This window comes from Vicia villosa, unplaced genomic scaffold (assembly GCF_029867415.1).
Source record: "Vicia villosa cultivar HV-30 ecotype Madison, WI unplaced genomic scaffold, Vvil1.0 ctg.001045F_1_1, whole genome shotgun sequence".
Lineage (NCBI taxonomy): Eukaryota > Viridiplantae > Streptophyta > Magnoliopsida > Fabales > Fabaceae > Vicia > Vicia villosa.
The window spans coordinates 594,621-605,075 of record NW_026705455.1 but is presented as its reverse complement, the minus strand read 5'-3'; positions in this window follow the sequence as shown (position 1 = coordinate 605,075).

The window sequence follows — 10,455 nt, the reverse complement described above, 5'->3', positions numbered from 1 at the left end:
TGGATTGAATTCAAGTAATTTTGAGATTGGCTAAGCTGATCATCATCTTTCTTCAAAGTCAAGGTACCAACTTCACCATTATAGGGCAAGCAATGTAGGGACCTTTATGATGTAATCCTGATCTCTTTAGAAAGTTGAGGGATCAAGCTTTGAAATGTGCCTTGAAAGTTTCCATTTGGATTCTTGAATCAAAAGTTATATCTCCTCAAAGTGGAGACAAAAAGTGTACAAAACACTTAGTCAAATTTAGCAACTTTGTTAATCTTGGTCAGCTCACTTCAACCATAGGCCCCAAACAATTGGCTCGTGCATTTTCCATTTTTAACGAAGAAAAATATTCTTCTCATCAAGATGAACACAATGAAAAAAGAATCAGATTCACAGGCCTCATGGATTGAAAGATATGATCTTGGCAACTTGGGTAAAAACAAGGCATTGTAGCGAGGTCATTTCATCAAACACCTTGATGCATATGTCAAATGAGTGCCTTTGAGCTTGAATTGATCAAAATTCCTAACATTATAGTTTTAGGGAATGGAAAAATAAGCTTAGGGACAAATGTGATACATAAGAAAGTTAAAATTGAGTCATTCAGCCTTGGGGTCAGTCTTGCACCCATGGCATGCCTTAAACCCTAGGCATCCTACCATGACCTATAATGTTTCTTCTTCATACATAGTCTTCCACTCACATTTTGCTATTGGTCTTTAAAGATGGATTAAAGTAGACCCGATCAAGATCACTATGAAAAAACAATGGGCTCAATATGATAAAAAATGAGCAAGTTATGATCCTTTGAAGTGGACACACAATTCCTTGAACTTTCAAAGGAGACCTATAATGTATTTTCACTTTTGATGACTTTCTCCATAAAATTTCCTCTTTACTTGTGAGTAGAAGTTGTTGATGATGTCAAAGAGAATAATTTGCAAAAAGAAGCACTCAAAAATGTTGAAAATTAAGGGAGTTATTCCCTTTTGATCATAGGATCAAGAACTTACCAAATTAGGTCAAACTTCTTGAATCAACTTTGAATCTCTTGAACTTTCCTTGCATGAGGAGGCATATAAGACATTGAAATAGTTTTCTCTTGAAGAAAAATTGATTGTAAGGCCCATGGCTTGATGAAACTTGTTGAAGAAGGCATGGAAATAAAAATACAAACCTATGAAGTTTCTTGATGAATCAAACCACATGATTTTGAGATAGACTTGATCGAATGAAGTGGATAGATGCTTAAAACATGACACTTGATAACTAGAATATACCTCTTGAAGTTCCAACCATTTAGCTTCCAAGAATGATCAATTGATTGAGGGTCGATCCTCCAAACCCTAGCTTTAGAAGAGGTGTGGATGTACTTGATTCAATCACCTTCATTGCAAAGCCTGAAAGGAAAAAATATTTTTGTATTTTGGTTAGTATAACATAAGAAGTATTCATAAATTTAAACAAACATGGGTGCTTGATGATTCCCCCAAAGGTGAGATGAACACAAATCTAAAGTTGAATCTCAAGATTGTGATCATGATCAATGATTGATTGCAAATGATTAAGGAATCTTAGGGTTAAAAATTGGGTATGATAATTGGTGTTCGGTTATATGATACCTACCGCTACGCAAAAAAACACAGAGTCGCCGTCGAACTTTATTTTATCCCAAAAGGCAGGGGAAACATCGAGAAAACTCCAAAAGGATGGATAAGATGGTCTCGTAACCAAACTCGGGTACAAAAGTCGGTTATGCAAGGGGAAGGTATTAGCACCCCTCACATCAGTTGTACGCAATGGGATCCTTTTTTTTGTTTGTTTCTAAGGGTGTTGTTAACTAAGGGTTAACTTGCTAAGAAGGGAAAAAGGAAGGTTTTAAATTAGTGAGCTTTCAAGGATTTTCTGAACCGTGTACCTATGTAAGTCTATAGTGCAATGAAGAAATCAGAGCTCCACAGTTCTTCTAGAAAATGGTTGTTTGTTGATTGTTTTTAGTTGACGGTGTTAACGTTCACGTTCTAGCATTAGGAGTTGCTGCTCGTTTTGTGGAGACTAATGCATTACCTGTGTTGCAATTGAACGGAAATAATATATCATTTTATGAAAATGTTTTGAAGTTGAAAAATTCGTAAGTCAAGGTGTCGCATTTGATTGGTTGAAGCTTTATTGTAAGAGACATATACCAAATGGTTCCGCAAGGCTGAGGCTATGTGAATATACGGGGAGTCGGGAAGTAATACACCACCAACTCCTTTTTCATCCTTTTATTGCAAAAGTTGTTTGTGATGCATATTATAATAAAGACTGTGAGATATGGGCGAATACTTTGCATAACTAGGCCAAGCGTCCTGTGTACAAATATACTCTAAGGTGAGTTAAGGAAAACTCTTGCTCACCCTTTCCCATCTACTTAAGGCTCGTGACATACAATACGTATCGTATTTTTATTGTATTTAGAATTTGCTTCAAAAAAAGAATTTTTGTTTTAATTTTTAAAATAATGACTAAAAAGAAGGGAATTCTCACCTAATGTTATCATGCATCAATGGACCTACGGTTGAGATTTCAAAGGAAAAAATTCCTAAGGAAACATGTATTGTTTTTGGTTATGGACAAAAATACTATTTTAATTTAATTAACCAAGAAAAGCTTAATTAATTAAACTATAGAAACCTTAAGGGAGCATAAAAATTTGAGAAAATTTCAATGCACACCTTGAAACTCTTAGCCACCTTGCGAAATTCCATTTATGATCCCTGATTCCGAAGATACACATCAGGAAGCACATTTTTTTGACAAAATTTGTTTTTTTCAGAGGTGCATCTACGGAAGCATTTTAAACTAGTAAACATTGAGAAAACTTCAAATTAATTCAGTTCAGGGATTTTTCCGTAGGTACATCTACGGAATGACATAGCGCCAATATTTTTCGTAGATGTACCTATGGAGATATGTGATATAATTTGAACCAACATGATCACTCCCCCATTGCTGGTTTTCTTCTTCAACACTCACCTCCACAACCTAAAAACCCTACATCATCAATATCATTTTTCACTCTAAAACTCCAACTTTTTTGGGAAATTATCAGAGGGAGCAAAAGAAGACAGAATTCCAAGTAAACATTCATCTTTATTCATTGCATTGCTCACACTATGCATCAAATTTATGTAAAAAATGTAACGTTCCTTTCGTAGGTACAACTCTGAAACATGTTGAAGATGAACATGTTCCGTAGGCACATCTACGGAACATGTCTATGCTGTTTTTTCCAACAGTCTTGTGATTTTCTGTTATTTTTACAAATAGGTATGGTTCACCCCGATAATGTCTCAATAAAATTAATTCCTACAAACGATGTTTCTCCGAATGTTGAAGGGGTTGTCGTAAAAGTGGTAGATGTCGCAGTGACTTTATTAACAAGCAAGAGTTTGATGATCACGATAGCATGCTCACATGGATTTTTTGGAGTGCAACTAACCCTGGTTTTGGTGTGGTAATAGGAATATTGGATAATTGCTTGGAAAGAAGATACGCTTTCGTTACAATGTTTTGCGATAGAAGCGGGAAATACCATACTCCTCTAAGGAAGTTTAAAAGAGATGACAAGGGTAGTAGAAAATACGTGTGTCAATTAATTTCCTATTGTAAATTCTTTGACAAAAGAATGGATGCATGAATTCCTATTGTAAATTCTTTGACAAAAGAATTATACGCCGATTTCGTCATTCAATTTCAGAGAGTGTGTGAAAAGTATCCTGATTTATTGAAATATATTAAAAGCACCATTCTTGATAAGGTGAAGGAGAAGTTTGTCTGTGCATGGACTGATAATGTCCGAAACCTTGGGAATACAACTACCAACAGAGTTGAGTCGGCACATGCTAGTTTGAAAAATTGATTGGCTAATAGCAAGGGTGACTTGTGTTGAGATTAGGACACTGTAATTATCATGATTAAAAAAACATAATGAGATACAAACCATATTTGGTCGGAGAATTATGGTGTTCGAACATCGATTTAAGGACAACATTCTTTATTCTCAATTCATCGGCAATATGTCTTGGCCCAACTTAAATAATATTTTTCACGAGGTGAAACTATAGGTTCTGATAGTGTAAAATGTGGTTGCATTATTTCTAAAACATATGGTCTCCCGTGTGCTTGTGTTATTGCTAAGAAGACAAAACTAGGTGAGCCAATAAGAATGGATGAAATTATCACTCATTGGAAAAGACTTAGTTTTGATGATGATGGTTGCACCGAAGGAGAAAAATTGACTATCTCTATTACTTCTTAATTGGAAGCGATACAAGAGAGATTTTCAAAGGCCAATGACAACATGAAACATCACATTAATGAATAACTTCAGAAAATTGGATATCTCAAAACAACCGTCATGAAACCACCTTCTCAACGAGTTAAGACAAGGGGTGCTCTGAAGAAACTGAAGCCTACACTGAATGACAACTCGACTACACGAGCTCCTTCTTATTGTGAGCACGACAATAAACTTTTTCCCGACTCACCGACTCCTAAATCTCAAAAATCTCAAAAGAGTTCAAACAAAGGAGCTCACATAAGCAAACCGCCTCCGACATCTATTCCACAGAGAATTCCATTTATCGAAGAGATGCCTATTCCACAAAAAATTCCATTCATCGAAGAGATGCAGGTTTTTATGCACAAATACATCAAGCGGATCGTCAATATTGAAGGGGACGGTAGTTGCGGTTACCGGGCCGTAACAACTTTGCTTGGTGATGGAGAGGATAGCCATACACTTATCCATCATGTCATACACCAAAATTTTCCCTCCATATTTCAAGATATTGTGGCTCAAGTAGTCTCTTCAGACTCATATAATCAAGCATGCATATCTTCTCCTAAACAAGGACCTCTGAATTAGGGTTTTGCTTTTCATCAGGAATATGGATCTTCCAAGGCCTCAAGTGGACTTCATGGTATTTTATAGGACCCAGGGTATCCTCATACCAAGTTTCAGGCCTTGATTCACAAGATTGCCCAGTTAATTGCTCAGATGAGCAACAGTCGACTGATTTGATCTAAAAGTCAACTATGGTCAACTTACAGTCAAAACTCCTGATTTTTTATCAACATCAACATCTTGAGGTTATATTCATCATTTGATCAAGGGTTGATCATGATTCAGCAAGAAAAGCTCCAAAATCATCAAAACTCCAAGTTTCTAAATTAGGATTTTTAAGGAGAAAGTCAATTGAACTTTGACCAGCCATAACTCTCACATGTTTCATAAAAAATTGTCCATCATTCTCAAGGAAATTAAATTCTCTACAACTTTGATGTCGGGCCCAATCTCAAGAAATGCTTCATTTGGGAGTTATGAGCCAAAATATTATAGGTCCTTTTGAAAGTCAACTGAAAGTCATCTTTTACAAATGGAGCATATATGAACATGGAAGACTCAACTGAGATTAAACAAAAAAGGTAATTTATAGGACACTCTAAGCTTTCTAAAATGATCAAAAACACATTCAGAGGGTTAAAATTGAGAGAGATACGCATTATTGAAGTTGAGCAATTTTTGAGAAAATGCATGAAGCCAATATTGAGCAATCTTAGTTTTTTTCAAATGGGCCTTAATGTTTGAAATATCCACGTGATAATAAGCCCAAGAAGGTTCTATTGGTCAAATATAATTATTTTTGTGATATTATTTTATTTATATTTGATTTTATTCAATTAATATCAAATAAAAATCAAGTAAAATCCTAAAATAATTATATAATGATCATTCTTTTTTTTATTAATTCAAATCAAATCCAAATATGATCTAATGGCCAAGAAAGTTTAAGGAATGTGCATAAAATAGAATGAGGTGCAAATTTAGAAAGATTTTATGTAAAATCTTTTTCAATTTCCACATCATCAAATCATTCAATCTCTTGCCAAGTCTTTACCCTAATCTCATTCTCTATATAAACCCAACAAACTCAGCATAAAGAGGACGAAAAAAATTGGTGGAGAGCTAGGGTTTCAAGGTTCTAAAATTCCAAGAACTAGGAGAAACTTGGATTCAAGTATCCAGCCCTTTTCAAGGTCAAAGAACGATCCCATTCTCTCTCTGAGGTGATATAGGATAGGAATATGTCCTAATCAAAGGCATGTGACGCTCGAAAAGTTCATTATGTGTTTGGCATATTCATGCATACTTTTTGATTTTCATACCTTGTGATTCCTTGTGTTTTGACTCGAACTAATCGTTTGCTTAAGTTCCTGGTAGCATTTAGAGCAGGTTTGAACACTTAACATGAAGCTTTAACGACTGGAACAAAAGATGCCATGGCTAGGGCAAAATAATACATATTTACAGGTTTTTTCAGGCCAAAAGAATGCCACCATTGCATTCAGAAGACGATTCACAGTCGAACCATGTCCTTGGGGGAAGCCAATGAATCGTGTTTTGTGAGTTCAACTCATGCAAGTTCAGCTACGCACATCCATGGGGAATCGAGGCGAAATCCACAGGTAAAGTCGTGGTTGATTCCGCAGGAGAATCCGCAAGTGCAGGGAAAAAAGATGATGACTTGGAAACGTGACCCTTGGACCATGCACGCTTCATTACGATAGGCCAGTCAACAATTGCTTATCCTCTCTCCACTCCGATAGGCGCGCGAGGGTCCCACGTCATCTCGTTTGACTTCCTTTTGGGTTTATTATGATTTATATGTATTTGATTGGATTTGTAACACTAACAGTAAAAAGAATTGGTACGATTGGCAAGTGGGAGGCGCACGAGACTCAAAGGACCTGGGTTTGATCTCAGGGTCCTGTCTTTATTTGTGATATTTTGTTTTCTATTCTTTGTTTCAGATCCTATGCAACAAACTTACGCGCGTCCACCATACATCCTCAGCCTCCGTCACAGGATCCTTACTAGACACAAATCTGAGGACCCAGAAAGCAGTCCCATGGTACACCTTCAAGAGAGTACCACACAGGATTCCAGCACCATTAATCCTTATTTCTTTTTAGTTTCTTATTTTAATCTCTTTATTAGCAACTAACCATTTTTATCTTTTTACCATTAATCAATTAATAAAAAGACCATAAAAATTAGGATTCGAATTTTTCTAATTAGGTTAATCTCTTAAGGTTTAATTATTTAATGAAAAAATAATTAATTTAATTAATTAGATTAATTAGGTTTTCAACTAATTTTAGTTAATTAGATTAATTAGGTTTTCTAACCAATTTTTAATTAATTATATTAATTAGGATAAATAATTAGAGTTAGGTTAATTTAGAATTAGTTTAATAATTAAATTAATTTAGGTTTTCACTTAATCTCCTTAAAACTGATTTTTCCAAACTCTAATATTTCTCCCGATTCTCTTCTCATCTCATACTCTATGATTGTCGCGTGTTTGTTTAATTTTCATCTTTTATTTAAGTATTCATTTATCTATTTATTTAAATTCTAGAAATCAATGTATAGGTCGCAAAAGGTTTTTTTGTAATAGTAATTAGGATTTACTTTCTCTCACTTTTAATTTCTGCACTCCTCCATTTTTGGTTATGTAATCCCCTCCCCGAAGCCTTGTAATAGCGTAAGAACTTATCTTTCTGCTTTTACTTTCTGCTGATATAATTGTTTAGATGTATGGTAATAGGATTGTAGGGCAAGACTAAAATCAACATAGAATAACCCTAATTTTCAGGATTAAAATAAATCAATCACTTTGTTTCACACACTCACCTTTAGGGTAATCCTCTCTTCTGTTGCCTTTCGAATAATGGACAAGTCCCTCGAACGTGAGGATACTCTTAGCAAGGTTGCCTACGAATAAAAATCATCATAACAGATCATAGACCCTTCGAGTTGCCTACGGTAAAATGATCTTGTCCCTCGATGTTGTCTTCGATTAAATGATGATAGTCCCTTCAAAATGCTAAAGTATCCTCACAAGTTTCCTTTATGACTATTTACATCCAATGCATAGGACTTCCTACCCTCTTTATGGTATGGATAGCCCCTATGATTATACGATGACCCCCGATGTCCCGAATATATCCAATGTATAGGACTACCCGCCTCTATATGGTATGGATAGTACTATCGCTCAAGGAAAGTCTTTAGAATAGGAAAGACCTTATGAACTTAGGGCAGGTAACTCTTAAGTGCTTGCTAACAACAAATCAAATGTTTTTCACACCCTATTTTTTAACATTGTCTTTTTTGACATTTTCAAAAATTCAAAATGTTTTTCTAAACACACCCTACACTTTCAAACAATTCAAATAAAAAGTGAGCTAAGCAATTAAGAGCCCATGGATAACCATGGATACAAAGGGTGCTTACACATTGCCTTTGTATAACCTACCCCCCGAACCCAAGTCTTTTTAAAAAAGGTCTTTCCTGTTCTTTTAGCCTTTCCTGAATTGGATAAAATAAAAGTCGGCGGCGACTCTTGCTCACCACAAAATTTGTTTGCGAAACATTTAAAAATTCAGTTCTCCCACCGTATTACACATCATCAACTTATCTAAGAGTTGGGGGCGCATAAAGACTGGTACATGCGGTTATACAGAGAGGAAGTTAAATTTGAAGCGATTTACGCACCAGTTTCAAAATGGATGAGATTCCTAGAATTGAGACATCATATTGCATGTGCATATGATAGGGTATGCATTAACTTAACGCGATACGGGTTTTCAGAAACCTTTTTCCCGCTCCGCACCACATCACGTATAAGTCTAAATGATCGCATCATGTTTATAGGATGGCTCGCAAAATTGAGTCATTTTGTACAAGTTTACTTGAAACCGGGATGTTCAATACCACCTACATCACCGGAATGGGCGCTTCATCATATCGCAGATGCCGGGACGTGGCCATATCTTTTTGTTGATAGGATGGACGAATTCGAAAGATTGAACAACATTGAAAAGGAAACGAATGCGGAAAAGTTAAAATTGGAACCCCCAATAGATTTAGCCGGCGACAGTTTTTTTGATTTGTTTTGCATTTTGAAAGTGTAATATAAGTACTATTTAACATTTCTATATAATCATTTTTTCAATTCTTAATTTTAATGGAAGGTTAAATAGCTCTAAAACTATACTATATTGTTCTGCAATATTATCCTGTTATGCTAAAAAAAACTAACAAGGAAAGTTCCATAGATGTATCTAAGGAAGGCTCTTAATTTGCAAATTATAGGTTTTTACCGTAGATATACCTACGAAAACAAAATATCTAGGTTCTTTCTATGGATATATCTACAGAACATTCAGTGACAGAAAATGGGTGGTCCATATTCACCTAGGTTTTTTTATAAATTTATGGGTTTCTTATGTTGTCTTTCGCACTAACACAAAAATGTCTTAATATGATATCAACATCTGTTGGTATGTCGCAAGTGTCTCCTGTAACACCCTATTTTTATTAGATTTAATTAATTAGGATTATTTTATATTTGATAATTGTTTGTGTCTTTTATTTAATTATTATTTGAGTGATAATTATTCAATTGGGTGGTAATATATTATTTAGCTAATTAATAATTGGTAGAATGTTATTAGAAATTAGTTAAATGGGCTTAGTTAAGTGAGAAAGATTATTGGGTGGGTTATGCCCAATGAGATAATGAGAGTTAGGAGAGAATGTTATGTCATAACCTAATTAGAAAGAAAAGAGGAAAAGATAGAAAGAAGAGTAGAGAAGAGAAGAAGAACATAGAAGAGGAAGAGAAGGAATTTGTAGATTCTTGAAGAGGGTGGATTAAGAGTTAGAGGTAAGGGTTTGAATGCAAGTTCTTGTAGAATCTATGATTGGGTAATGAATGTGTTGTGTGAATCTCTTCATTGTTTGCTATTTCATGAGAAATGTATGAACCCTAAGTTTTATGTTATTTCTATGGATTTACATGATTAAACATGATTTTGATGATATATGTTGTTCAATAATGATGAATACTGGTTGTATTTGATGTTTATTGATGTTTGGAAGTGATTTGGAGTGGTAGGAAGTGGTTTTCGCAGTGCTGGGTTTTGTTGTGTTTTTATGAAAATCGCAGGCCCAGCTGAGCGGAGCTGGTCCGCTGAGCGGAGCTGGTCCGCTGAGCGGAGCTGGTCCGCTGAGCGGAGCTGCGAAGATTGAAAATCTCTGCCTAGTCTCGCTGAGCGGACCCTGTTTTACAAAACATTTTCTAAACTTTGAAATTACATAACTTTTGATCCGTAACTCCTTTTTAGGTGCCGTTTGAAGCATATTGAAGCTTAAATAATTGTCTATATGATAGAATAGAATGGGTTGGCAATTTTTTAATTTAATTATGATGTTAATTGGAAATAACATGTAATTGTATGTGTATGTTATGGATGAATCTTGCATGATCAATGTTCATGGATGCCTTATGAGATGTTAATGTCATGAATTATGTGATTGATTCATAAATGCTAATTGATGTGGGATATTGG